Here is a 14,284-nt window from a genome sequence, read left to right on the forward strand (position 1 = left end):
TGACAGACAGGTCAGTCTGTCCTGGTGGGTCTGTGCCAGACAGGTCCTAGCAGGCGTCTTGTCCCTTAGCAGGTGTCAGTCTGTGCCCTGACTTTAGCTATCTTATCAGCCACAGTGGAACATCATGGTGGCCACCGCAATAGCCAAGGTGATCGGGACGGATATTGGACCCTCAAGCATATTCACCTCTAGTCGGCATGACAAGGCAGAGGTGGAATTAAAGGAGGCGGAGTCTGCTTAGCGGAGCCGAGCCGAAATGACCACCCTCAATAAGCCCCCAAGCCTTGGGAAGGAACAGGCTTCTTGTTGCCTTCCTGAAGCTTCCGTGTGAACGTTGCAGGTCATCAAAGTGTCAGGATGACACGTTAACTCAGTGAGAAGACGTAAGGGTGATAAGGTGGCTGTCAGTTATAATGACAGTATGTGAAAGGACGCATGACAGGGGGGAGGAATAATGGTCGGTCATAAATGAGGAGAGAAGGTTCAGTTTTGGGAAACTCGAGGAACGCTGCCCTTTCATCTTCCCATATGCTTGTATAAATAGGGGATCTCTTTCTCGCCATTAATCCTTTTACCGTAGAAATCTACAGCACCATTATAGTGAATCGTCCTAGATCAGAGTCTTCAACTGCTCACTGCAGCCCGCTTTCTTCCATAAAAAGTAAGTCTACCCCCTTCATTACCTTTTGGTCCATTCCAGTCTGCCCCGGGACCGCGCCTTCACCACAAGGTTTAATTCTAACGAGCTGATGCAAAAGTGCTTCAGTGGTCTAGGCTTCTACATCGGCCTTCTTCTCCCAACTGATGCAGAGGTATACCAATATGGTTGAGAACCAGCTCTTAACTGAACTCTTAGATAAAGTATCCCTGTTGGAAAAACAGTTGAAGTTGGCCGAGACGGAGAGGGATCAGGCCCTCAAGCAACGAGACATCGTGGTGGCCGAGGCGGAGCAAGTTGAGGCCACGATGAATTCTTTGAAGACCGCCTTGGAATAAGAAAAGAACCGACGTCTTGAAGAGGAGTAGTCTTCAAAGGAGGTCATTGAGAAGGCTGGGAGCTCGGCTGTGGAGGCCTTCTGCACCTCTGAGGCCTTCACGCGTGACCTCGGCGAGTTGATCCTGCCGAGTTTCATGTTCGTCTACATTTCAGCTATCCAAGATACTGCTCCCCATCTCACCTCAGAACAACTGAATTTGCTCAAGGACAAGGACAGCTACAATGAGGATGCTAAGGAGTTGTGTGACCGCATAACTGAGGGCATTCAGGTGGAGAAGAACTTGGCTGAAGTGCGAGAGGAGTTCAACCGCGAGATGGTCCACTTCGAGCCAAATCCAGAGGGTAGCGACCTCGGCGACGGGGCAGGAGAAGAGACCGGCACCGGAGAGGGAGAGGGTTCGGTCGAGGCAAGGGGTTTTTAGAAGAGCCTCTCACCTCGGCATCTTATACTTGAACTTTTCTGCTCTTGTAATAGTTATATTTTCAATGACGTCACTTCTTCTGTTTTCATTTCTACTTGCTCTTTCACTCATTCCACCCCTACTTGTCCCCTTGTTTTCTTTAACAACATGAGACAGTGATGCTAAAAAAATAACTAGGTAAATAAAATGTATTTCACAAGTAGTTCGGCATGAAATATAAATAATTTAAAGATAATACAATATAACATTCTCGATATACCAAGTTCGGGGTACCAGAGTACCATCCCGGTAAACCAATTTACAATAAGCATTTTGACTAGCCTCAACTATACGATATGGTCCTTCCTACCTCGGAGCTAACTTGCCCTGTGACTCAGATCGGCTGACTAAGTTCTTGCATAGGACAAGATCTCTTGGGATGAACCGAAGATGTCTAACACAGGTGTTATAGTAGCTATCCAGAATGTTCTTGTATACGGCAACTCGAGCTGTCGCAACATCTTTTTTCTCTTTGGCAAGGTCAAGATCCATTCTTCAATCCTCTTCATTTGCCTCGATAGAGAAAGCAACCATTCGAGGACCTGGTAAGAGAAATTCAGCGGGGGCTACTGCCTCGAATCCATACGTTAGAGAAAATGAAGTTTCCTGAATAGCGGATCTCGGCGTGGTTCTGTAAGACTACAATACACTGGGGAGTTCATCCACCCAAGAGGATCCGAATTGGGGCAGCCTAGTTTTAATGTCGTGGGGAAGGGTTCGGCTGAAATTCTCGGCTTGTCCGTTGGCCTGGGGATGTCCTACCAAGGTGAAGTGCTGTTTGATCCCCAGGTTCTCGCACCATGCCTTGAAAGGGTTGTCTGCAAACTGCTTTTCATTGTCCGAGATGATGACCCGAGGGAGCCCGAAGGTAGATTATTGCTGTGTTTTTTTTTTTGGCTTATCAAACAATTTTTTGGTGCTTGAAGCCTCCCAGTTCTGTTATATTCTGTGTTGTATAGCTGTATTGTAGCTTCCTAAATGCAAGAGATTTAGATGTGCAGCTACTAGTCTTATCCTTGTCTCGGGGAGATATTTGGCTGGTATTTTTATCAGCAACTGCCAGAGTGAGTTCCTGAGATGTTATATTTTCATGATTTGTTGCGTCAACAAGCTTAACATGAGGTAGATGTATTATGAAGCTAAGTCAAAATTTCTATATGATTCATACTCTGTTCGTTCTCCTGATTATCACGGGCTTGAAGGGTTAACTGTCATTTTCAGAAGATTACTTCCAAATATGAAATTCTCCATTTTGATTTTAATGGTTGTGCTTTATTCTGTTTTCATCTGAGAAATAATTTTAACTGTGGTGTTCCTTTATATCTGTTTGATGTCTCTATTTGATTGTGTCAAGTGTACTTCCATGATTCCTGATTGCTTGACCTGTTGGTGCCTCATTGGGCGAAAGCTCATTTGGATTATTTTTGTTTACCTTACAGGGTCAATATTTTGGGAACTATTGTGACGCCCCCACTTCTCCCAAGGGTGTTCGCGGAACACCTGCCTAACTCTCGCCAGGATTCGATACAAGTCAAATTTAAACTTAAGGAAAAACAGCCAATAACAAAAGTCAATATAAAGAAAAATCACTTCCTTATATAAACATTCAAATCTTACATCATAAGTTACCAAAAGTACATCAACTTTTTCAAAATACAACAACTATAAGTCGATTAGTCAATTACATCCCAAGATTTCCAATCAAAAGTAATCAAGTCGGTTTCCCCAAAATTCTTTTCAATCCAAACTCCTGTTAAGGAAAACAAATTAATAGGGTGAGCTGACGCTCAATGAAGCCAAGAAAAGACATGCAAGCACATAGTTCAAGTAACAATAATACTTATACAATAAATAAAGTTAGAAAATTCAAGTAATTCACAATTAACAATAAAGCAAACTCAAAAGGATACGGGAGCTCTCAGGAGCTCATTTTCACTTGCTTTGCTAAGACTCGATCCAATACCTCCACGGAATGACACTGTCAACAGAGTAGGTATTAAGTCCGTAAAACTCCACTTACTTCACAATTCCGTCCACCGTTACACCCTCTTAATCGGGCCCGCACGTCGATTATTAAAGGCAATACTGCTCGAATATGCCAAGTAAGATCTCTCAAATAGATCATGCTTTAAGATCTATCTCATGGTTCACCAAGTTTCTCGACCAAACCCATGCCGACTCGAGTCACAAGGTTATCCTATGAGTTTGGGCGTCCCCCACGATTATAAGTATAAGTCGATGAGATTCACTCCAATCAACATTGAGTCAAACACAAGTATAATTTTATAAGTTGATGAGATTCACTCCAATCGACATCGATTCAAACACCAAGATAACTTACAATTTCGACAATTCACTTAATTCACTTATCAATTCACTTAACACAATTCAATTATAAATTTACTTAAAAGAGAACGAGTGCGATAAAGTACACGCTCGTCTCGACAATTCTAAAGCACATAATGAGCAAGAAAACAATTCCAGTACTTAGCAACAATTCATGCACTTGACACTCACCAATTCAAAATAAGTGAGTAAATAAGGTTCTTCAGTTGTCTACACCGGAATTCCCTTGGAAACCCTCTTGAGTACCTGAAGAAATAGTGATGAATCATCACTCACACATACTCACAACTACTTATTATTCAAGGAAGAAAGTACACTCACTTAAAATTAAGGCAATGTCTTAAAAGAGAACATTAATCCATAGAAAATCGAGATTCAAAAGTAAGGATTTAAAGTTACAAAGGAAACTTGTATCCTCCATGAATACGAGTTTAAAATGGACAATCAATATCGAAAGAAAGTGAAAAGTTCTTAAAAGTTCATCTTTTAAGAAATAAAAAATTTTCAGTTTTGCGCGATAAAACTTGAAAAAATCTGATCTTAAATTTGGTACATCGAAAAATGAAAAAATTTATACCGTTGGAAACTAGATTCAAAGTACTAAAACTTTCCTGGAGATACTTTTTCAAGATTTCAACCAGAAAGCATTCAAATTTCAGCTCAAAGTTACAGTTTCAAGAAGACAGGACAGAACCAGTCTTTGTTTTCAGCAATGTTTGGAAATTTGGAAAAATTCACAGAAAATGAATCAGCCTCTGAAATTTATAACACAACAAGAGTTCCAAATCAAGTTTCAAACACAACAAACGGAACTAAATTTGGAGTTTTGAGCAATCAGATATAACAGTTTGAAGTCGGCTGATTTTTGCAACCTGATCAGTGGATTTCCAGATTTGAAGAGCAATCTTTGGGCATTATTTGGGCCTCGAAATGATATTAAAATTATGCCAAATTTGGTACACTTAAACTTCCATATGCGGACTACCTCTATAGCAAAATGTAGGCAAAAAATCGTACGGGAAGGCAGTTAACGAAACAACCAAATTTTGTGAAATTCTTCAAAGCTAATCTGCCAACCCTATCTTTCTTTCTTTTTCAAAAGTTTTGTCCAACGAAATCAGCCCCAATTCACTCCATTTTTTAAACCAAGGTTTCAGAATATTTAATGAGCAATCGATGGGTAAATAACACTAAAATTTTTGAAATAAAACACTCCAAAACAGAATTGACCATTCGGTCAGCAGGGAAGGGAAAATTTTCCAGTTTTCTAGCTTGATGCAGTTTCTAAATCAGACCATATTTAACTCTACACAAGTCCAAATTGAGAATGTTTTATGGCGTTAGAAATTAGGTTCAAAATGCTATAATTCATAAGAAGACATCATTTTAAAAATCTTCTTTTAAAGCGTGATATTGTTCCACAATTAAGATATATGCTTGTCGAGGTGGTTTCTTACAGAGGTACATTCTTATAGAGGTACACACCACAAGGCAATAGAGTTATTATGCTGCTTCGTTTCTTTGCTTCAAATTGAATTGGCCAATTTCTCAATGTCGTATATCCATTTCTTGTTCAATTTATTGATACAGACGTTATGAAGTTATGTTTTACTTTGTTATTCTTTTACTACTTAACTCGAGTCTCTGGAGCTTGTTCGAACTAGATGTTTTGCATAGTTCGTTCATTACAAAATTCCAGGCAGTGATAATTAAAGGCTAACATTGAGTTAATCATTTTTGGGGAGAGGGTGTGATACTACTAAGATTTGTAGTTCTCATCATTTCTGAACTTTGAGTGAATGATCGGAGTTGTACTTAGAAACAAGGTTTAGTGCAGGTAAACCACTCTTGAACTTGTACCTAGAATTATGCAAAAAAAACCCTGTGACGACCTCACATTCCTCTAGGTCGTACCCTAGGGTTTAACGGACAACAATGCCATCCTTCAACTTGACCGATGTAATTATTAGGACAACAATTAGGGCAAGAAGGATGGCACTGTCAAAGTTACTATGGAAATGAGTAGAGTTTTGATGAATTCTGACTCCATTAGTTTAGAAAATGTGAACGCTCCTTATATTCTAAAACTTAGGCGTAAGACTAGAAATTTTGAGAGATGAAAATCATATTCCCTTTTCTCGATGTTCGTGTCGAAAGTAAATATGGTACTTTCTTTTGGAACTGAGGGTTCTTGCCAAGACTTGACTCGAAAATGACTTTTGAGCTTCCTTTGAGTATTATTTCAACGATTTAGCGAGAAAGGCTCCTTTAACTTGACTCGAACTTGTGATCTTGAGAGTGGGAAGCAAAAAGATGTTTTTCTTATTAGCCTTGATCGAGTACCTAGATAATCGTGATTATGCATGTTTCAGGTGGTCACGAGGACGCCGAGGAGCTTGTCTGACCTCTCGCTTTGCTCTTGTTTTACCCTTGTCTTTTGGTGAGTGTCAAGTGCATGTTCAATGTTACTATGATTGAAATGATATTTGTACAAGTGCTATATGATACGTGAACTTGCTGAGACGACGGTGTACTTTACCGCTCTCGCCCTCTCTCTCTCTTGATTGAATGATACTTGTTAAATGAATGTATATGACTTGCACTTTTACTTGAACATGTTTTAACTCTTGAGCACTGAGCATCAGCATATACCACACCCTATTCAGGTGGGATGTGCCTCTCATACCGACTCAGTGCTATGATCGATTCTTTGAGAGGCAACATGTACCACACCCTAATCGGGTGGGAGGTGCCTCTCATACCGACTCAGAGCCATGAACAATTCTAAATCGATTGAAACGTTGTCTCATCGACCAATTATACTTGTAGGGACGCCTAATCCATTGGCTAACCTCGTAACTCGAACCGATAAGGGCTTGGTTGAGAAGCTTGGTAAACCTTGGAAAATGATATAGTTTGATCTTTTGAGATCTCGCTTGGCATACTCGAATAGTATCGCCACTGCATGAATGTTTGGTTTCGAATCCGAGTGGGTGTTATGTTGGATGGAAGAAGTAAGTGGAGCGCTACGGTCATGTTACTTCTTGAGTTGACGGAGAGTCAATCCCTAAATGGAGTGAATCGGTTGAGATGTGGAAATAGCTCCTGAGAGCTCCTGTATCCTTCCATGTGTGTTTAATTTCTACTTGTGCACTCAAATGAAATTTCATGTGAACGTTGCTTTCAAGTATATTATTTGATTGATTGATGTTACTTGCTTGATTTTCTTGGCCTCACTGAGCGTTAGCTCATCTCTTTAAGTTTGTTTTCCTTAACAGGACTTGGAGGTGGAAGTTGGTGATTCTAGATTAGCGACTTTTGGTTGATGCGAGTATACTTTTATATGTTATTGGAGACCATTAAAGTGTAAATTTTGTTATACTTGGGTATTTTGGATTGCAATTGCAAATGGTATACTTGGGAGTTTTGGGACTTGTATATTCGAAGTATTTTTAAATTAAGTCGATAGTTGACTTGTGGTTCTTTATTAAATTTGAATGAGCGCGTGAGTCCTGACAAGAGTTGGGCAGGCGTCCCGCTGATACCCTAGGGTTCGTCCTAGGGAGAGGTGGGGGTGTCACATATTCATTTTTGTTCTCTTTTCTTTTATAATTGCAAGTGCTAACGGAGAAGAAGCTGCAGTAGTTGAAAGCATTTGCATAACACCCTTAGCTCTTGATCAGCAACCTGACTTAAAAAAGAAGGCAGTAAAGTGCTCCATTTGTCGAGCTTCTAGACATAACAGAAAAACATGTTCCTCCCAACAAGCACAATCATGAAGAAGAAGGAAGGTAGCAATAGATGTTTGTGGCCCTATGTTGAACCAGTGGGGAAGAAACCAAGGACAAAACAAAAAGTGAGCCTTATTTGGGCATGATGAGAGCTTGAATTTTTAGTTATTTCTTAATAACATTATGTATTGAAAACTTCCATGCTAATGTAGGCTTATAGGCTCATTGATGAATCGGATATGAAGAGAGTGGAGCGCCAAGTTGAAATCATGACTGATTAATGCTTTGATACTTAGTGCATTACAACAAGTTTAGGTTGCAATTTTGTTGTATCATCTTTTGGATACAATAGAAATTGTTTTGTTAATGACTGCAATCATTAAGTGTATGGAATTTTGGTTATTGTCAAAATTACAATGTGTGCATTACTACTGAATAGTTTTTATGTATTTTTTCTGGTTTGGATTGCCCATATTTAAGACAAAACTCTGTCAAAATTTTGGTAAAAAATAAAGGAAGGTAAAAAGGTTTCAACATAAGAATATTAACTAAATCACAATTGCATTACTACTAAGTACGGCAGAAGCTTTACAAACAGGGTTGTAAATAGCTATCCAAATGTATAACAAAAGCTGCATAACAATCTAGTCAGCATCTATCCAAATATATGACAAAGCTCCTTAATCATCTAGTAAACATCTATTTCACCAAAATGTCAGCAAATTTTTTCTAACTTTTCACTAATTTCATTGTAGCATTTTCAGGTTTAAAACAGAGTCTTTATTTTTGGAAGTGTTAAGCAACAACACTGGTAATAAAATGCCATTACCTACCAATGCCAACAGCAATACTCTAGCCTTTTTTTTTAGCTTTGCATTTTCTAATTTCAACTTTCTATTTTCTGTTTCAGCTTTCCTGACCTCCCTTATCAGTTTTGTCATAATGTTCTTTGTATTTTCCGGCATCAGAGGATCATATCATAAGAAGTAATTACAAGCTCGTGGTGTTTGCAGCAATAATTATTCCGCGATTACTAATGTAAAATGACAAAACTACCCAATTGATCAAATTCAACCATTCAAAAGTTACAATACCTCATAATTTCTGCAGCCATGCAACCTTCTTGATGGATTTATTTGTGTCCATGATGTAACTATTTTGCATTTTTCCAAGCATTGTTATTTCAAACTTGATCTCCATTGTAATATTCAAGTTTCCCTCGGCTAAATCTATGAGACCCCGAAAATTATTTTCATATTTTTTTATTTGAATTGTCTTGTCTTAAATTCTTGGTTGATTTAATAGTTAAATCATGATTTTTATCCTATTGCCTTATTCAACTTGGTGCATGTTGAGTTTCAAAATACGTTATGCAAATGTGACCAACTAGTAAGGTGTGTGGAATACATTTGGTGGACAAGAGGGAATTTTGTGCAAAAGAAATTATGTGATAAGAGGTGTTAAGAGTTAATTAGAGAAGAGATAAAGATTAGGGTGAATTAGAGACAAATAGATAGACTTGAGTTGCAATCTTGCCACTTATCAATCATCTAACCAACCTTGACCAAGACTAAACTTCATACTTATCGCAAACCAAACTTCCATTTCAACACCATTTCCTTCTTTCCTTGCAAGCCTTGGATGAAATTTAGGGAGAGAAAAAAAAACTAATTTCTAGCTTTGCTTTCTTATCCAATTAGTGAGCAAACAAGAGAGAAGCCCTAATCTACTCCATCAATCCTTCAGTCAAGTTTAGAAGGAAACTCTTGGAGGGGTTTTTGGAGGAGGAAGCTTTTCAACTTTCTTGATTTGCTTTCCATCTTAGGTTTTAGCGGTAAAGAGGTAAAACTTGCAAGGAAACCTATCTTTCTTATCTTATTTTTGAGTTTATTTGGTGTATGATGTTATAGGAGCAAAAAAGGAGAAATTTTATGGAGGGTTTTAGTTGTTTTTAAGTTGTCTTCTTGATAGTTCGTTGCTGGAAAATTTTCAGTTTTATGTATGTGGTTATATCATTAGTTTAAAAGTTTTATATATGGATTTTGGTAGGAATCATGTGACAGCCCCACTGTCCCTTAGGGCATACCCCAAAGGTTAGCGGACTACCTGCCCAACTCTCGCCAGGACTACTAAGCCAAAATTCACATTTACCATACTAAAACGCGACATTTAATTTTGATTAATCAATCCATAATATATACAATGGAGTCTCTAACGTTTCAACTTAAATTACAAGTCAGAGTATCCAAACCTATACAAATACATGCAAAGTTGTGAATACAGAGGAGGTTAAACAAAAAAAAAAAAAGAAGCTAAACTATCTCAACTCTTTTCCAAAAATTCACGTCAATTATAAACTTATTTATCAATATATCATGTTATACCCATATATCAAAATTTTTAGCATTAAAAATATAAAGTATAACTACTTCATTTTTTTTAATTTTAGGAAATTTTTCTCTCATTTTGTAATTCTAAAATTGTTGGGTTCTTATAAAATAATATTCTTCATAATTTCAATATAGATTTAAAATAATCTTTGTAAGATGTGTTTTTAAAATTGTTTAAAATTATCATCCTTTCCATTATCTTCCCTCCTAACTTGCTATTCATTGCCTTCTATGACTTTCAAACCTCTTACCATGATGTCTTTTATGACTTTCAAAATAATCTTTGTAATATGTGTTTTTAATTATCATTCTTTCCATCATCTCTTAACTACTAACTGGTTATCCGCTGCCTTCTATGACTTTCAGATCTCTTACCACGCTATCATCTTTCCTGTAATATCCTACAATCTCATTCTTTCTTCTTTCCTCTCTTCATCCAATCTTGTATTAGTTTACTTTCCTTTTTCGATTTTTCTCACCACTCTTTAACTTCTTGCTATTCTCTTTCTAGCCTCTGACTTTCTATCTTTGCCACCGAATTTCCTATTTTTTTCCCTTCACCATTCTCCCAAACCCTTTAAATCCATAATTTATTTTTTCAGGCCTGTAGTACTTTTGTTTTCTATTTAGTGCTTTCATAATTTAGGATTAACAAATAGTACCATTGTTGATATTTTAATCTATGACCAATGAATATTATTTCTATTTATTTTCTATATAATTTGCCCTTTTAATTAGGATTACTAAGTTAAAAAGGAAAATATTGTTTTCACTTTTAGTACGGTTGGTGATTTTCCTCTTTGTTTACCCTCACACGAATAGATTCAAATCAAATTCCTATATAAGTGGAATGACCAATGAATATTATTTCCTTTTTATTTTCTATATAATTTGCCCTTTTAATGAGGATTACTAAGTTAAAAAGGAAAATATTGTTTTTCACTTCTAGTACGGTTGGTGATTTTCTTCTTTATTTACCCTCACACGAATAGATTTCAAATCAAATTCTTATATAAGTGGACTACATTCAAAAGGCATGAAAAGGATATATAATAATTAAAAAATTTAAAATTCTATAAAAAAAAAAGAATGAGAAATTATATGCATTCTGAATTAACCATTCTAAAAACTCTCCCTCCAATACATATAGATATAGATATAGATTCTCATGCCTCCATCTATCTAGTAATTTTGTAGACAAACAAAGTTAATTTTAAAAAGTCACAAAACGGTGCTAAGCTGACACCGCAATAGGTAGGCAGTTTGATTGATCCCTCCTCGGTTTACTACTTCCAAACTTAATCTTTGCTTAAAATGAGCAAACTTTGATAGTTTTCTTTTCTTTGCTTACTCGAGTTATATACTTTTTGTCTCACCATGATTGCTTGTAAAAGGGGTTGTACTCATGTTTACGGATGAAGAACATTTTGTAATCATTATAAGAAACTAATCCATTGAGTAGTTTGCATTTGACATGATCGAAATTATTACTAATTAAGAGTCGAAAGTAAATACAACAGAATTTAAACATGAAAGTGTAATATTAAAAAATTGCTAGTATTGTATACTACTGATAATGTAGTGATTTTTTTACACTAACAATTTTAGATGTATATCACACGTGTATGTATATTATATGATACTAATCTAAATCTACTCGTACAAAAAAATAATTTTACATTGACTATATATATAACTTTAGGCCGTGAAGGATATACCAACGCATTTTTATTCCTTTATTACTACCCCGGTGAGAGAGAGAGAGAGATAGAGAGAGAGAGAGAGAGAGGCGGGAATATTTCAAGGATGCAAAGGCAGCGCTTTTAGCTGCTTAATGGAGATTATAACCTTTTCCGGATAAGACTACTGGGCTAATTAAATTAATGTTCTCCTTAAACCCTGATCAATCCCCAGCTACAGAAAACAACAAGGCTCTTAAACCCTCCACTCCCTTTCTTCATCTCCCTCCTCCATCCTTCCGCTCCATAGGAAACCGAAGGAAAGTTGTCCTAATTGTTGATAAGGAAGTGAAGATCATAATTCTTGATCTTGATGACTATTGGAAGAAATTATAAGTGGCAGATTTGTCATCCTTCAGCGTTTTGGTCATAACTGCAGTTAGGTATATCGGATCAAGATAAATTTTATGGACTTTAAACTAAGACATAGACCTACATTTTCTATGAAGACATCAACATCCAGTTCTCGCATTCTCAGGGTCAAAAATTGAAATCTCAGAGAAACAGAAAACTATCGGTTAAACAGGGCATTTGGGCAATCACGGATATTTTAGTCATTTCATAGGCTACAGTGATTCGATTGAGCTGAAAAATTTTGGGTAGAAAGCTAACTCAACTCCCTACAACTTTCATGTTTTGTTCAAAAGCTGATTCAATCTGAAACATGGAGAAATTTGCAGCCCAAATTTCTACTTCATCCAGTAAAAGACAGAACAGGTATGCAATTTCAGTCAAATTTGAAAAATCATAGATATTCATAGGAATTGAGAAAAAGGCTGAAATTTCCACGGTTGATAGTTCTCTGACTCTAGTTTCAAATGCAACAAACAGAACTCAATTCCGACTTTCTACAATAAGATATAGCAGATTTCCTAAGGCTGCCCAAGGGTTCCTGTAGACAAAATTTTCAGCAGCACTTCCTTTGTGTTTACCAATTTATCCAGCCATTTCAAGGCTACACTTTCACCACAAGACAGCCCCAATCAAGTTCACAAGATATAGGATGCATAGAGTACTTATTTTAGCCACAAACTAGCTGTAAGCAACATATACTTAAGCTGAAAATCCTCCACCAAGGCTGAAATTTCACATTTAAAGCTGGAAATCCTATTTTGAAGCTAAAATTTCATACCAAAGCTAGAGTTCTTCATATCTCAACTTTCATGTCCAAATCAAAACTAAAAACTCCCAATTCATGGCTGGAAAATATAAATAAAAGCTGAAAAATTCCAACAACATCACAAATCCATGAAATCAACCATAAAACTTCCATATTCAAGTCATATGCCCACTTAAATGCAAGATTAAAGGGAAAAAGTAGTTCCTTACCAAGATTACCTTCAATTCCTAAAGAGAGTAGCAAACCACAGCTTTCTTCCCTCAAAATCACACCACACCAAGCTTCTTCCTTCCTTGTTGCAACCTTCTACGGATGGATTTAAGGTTTAAGGTTGATTTCCTACTAGTTCTAGCTTGGAATCAAAGTGAAATTGGAGAAGCTTTTCTTTCTTTTCTTGTCTCTAAAGTTCGGCCATCATGGAGGAGAAATGAAAGAAATTATGATCAATTGGAAGATAAAGATGGAAAGAAAGTCTTAGTCAAAGTTGGCTTAAGTGCCAACACTTGGCATCCCTCAACTTGTCTATTTTTTTTTCTTGTTTTATTTCTTTTCCTCTTGTTTCTTGGTAAACAATTTCGGCTAACCTTAGGGGTTAAATTAGAGAGGATTAAATGAAATAAAAACAATGAGATTAGGGTAAGAAAGTATTGGTCAAGTGGTGTTCTCCACCGGTAACAAACGACGCACGTCGGTTCAAGCCTATTTTCCTTAAATCCTGCGTATTAATATTTTAACTTATGATTCACCAACTTATTAATAACACTTCTAATCACACACTTCCCCTTATCTAAAACTCACTTTTAACCACCAAATTTAATACACACACCTCACCAATTAAGCAGACTACCAAAATACACAAAACCCTAATTTACGCTAACTATAAAACTAAAAATGAAACTCTTGATTCTATGATTTATTGCAACTATTAAAGAAGTAAATGAGTAGTAAAGATATTTAAAAGTAATTTATTCAAAATAAAAGAGAATTTTAAGAAAATATGAGCAAATTTTCGAGTCTTCACACCGACCATGGAAAAAAGTTAGTCTAGGCGGTATAACTGCTCATATAGTTTAAGCAATCGGTATAAAACCGACCATTAGGTGGTAGAACAAACCACGTAGGCAGTAGGTTGTCAGAAAAGAAATAAAAGTAAAAAACAAGTTAGATTAGGATTGCTTTAAGATTAAGTGAAAGGGTCCTAAGGATTAGAATCCCTTGTTGTATCAAAATTAGAAGTAAGTTAAGGTGATTATGTTTATACTTCCATGATTTGTCAATGAATAACTTCCAAATATATGTCATTGCTTTTACCAATGAACATTTTTAAGAGAGACATCCTTGGCTAATTCGTAAAAAAATTGGTGAAAAATTGCTTTCACCAATTTTTTTAACTCTTTGAATCACATTTCACCTATTTTCGTAGAGAAAAGAAAGAAATAAATTAAATAAACTTAATGAAGTTATCACATGAATCTGACTAACCATTATTCTCTACCTTCG

At 36.5% G+C, this 14,284-nt stretch overlaps 1 long non-coding RNA gene across 1 annotated transcript; it reads right to left on the reverse strand.

Moving 5' to 3' along the window:
• Positions 1 to 3,077: 3,077 nt before the first annotated feature.
• Positions 3,078 to 13,195, reverse strand: LOC140037346 (uncharacterized). Its single transcript, XR_011841271.1, has 3 exons — positions 12,994 to 13,195; positions 3,976 to 4,050; positions 3,078 to 3,208 (listed from the first exon to the last, which is right to left on the reverse strand). It is a non-coding gene; the product is annotated as an uncharacterized lncRNA (long non-coding RNA).
• Positions 13,196 to 14,284: the final 1,089 nt, after the last annotated feature.

This window comes from Coffea arabica, chromosome 2e (genome assembly GCF_036785885.1).
Source record: "Coffea arabica cultivar ET-39 chromosome 2e, Coffea Arabica ET-39 HiFi, whole genome shotgun sequence".
In the NCBI taxonomy this organism is placed as follows: domain Eukaryota; kingdom Viridiplantae; phylum Streptophyta; class Magnoliopsida; order Gentianales; family Rubiaceae; genus Coffea; species Coffea arabica.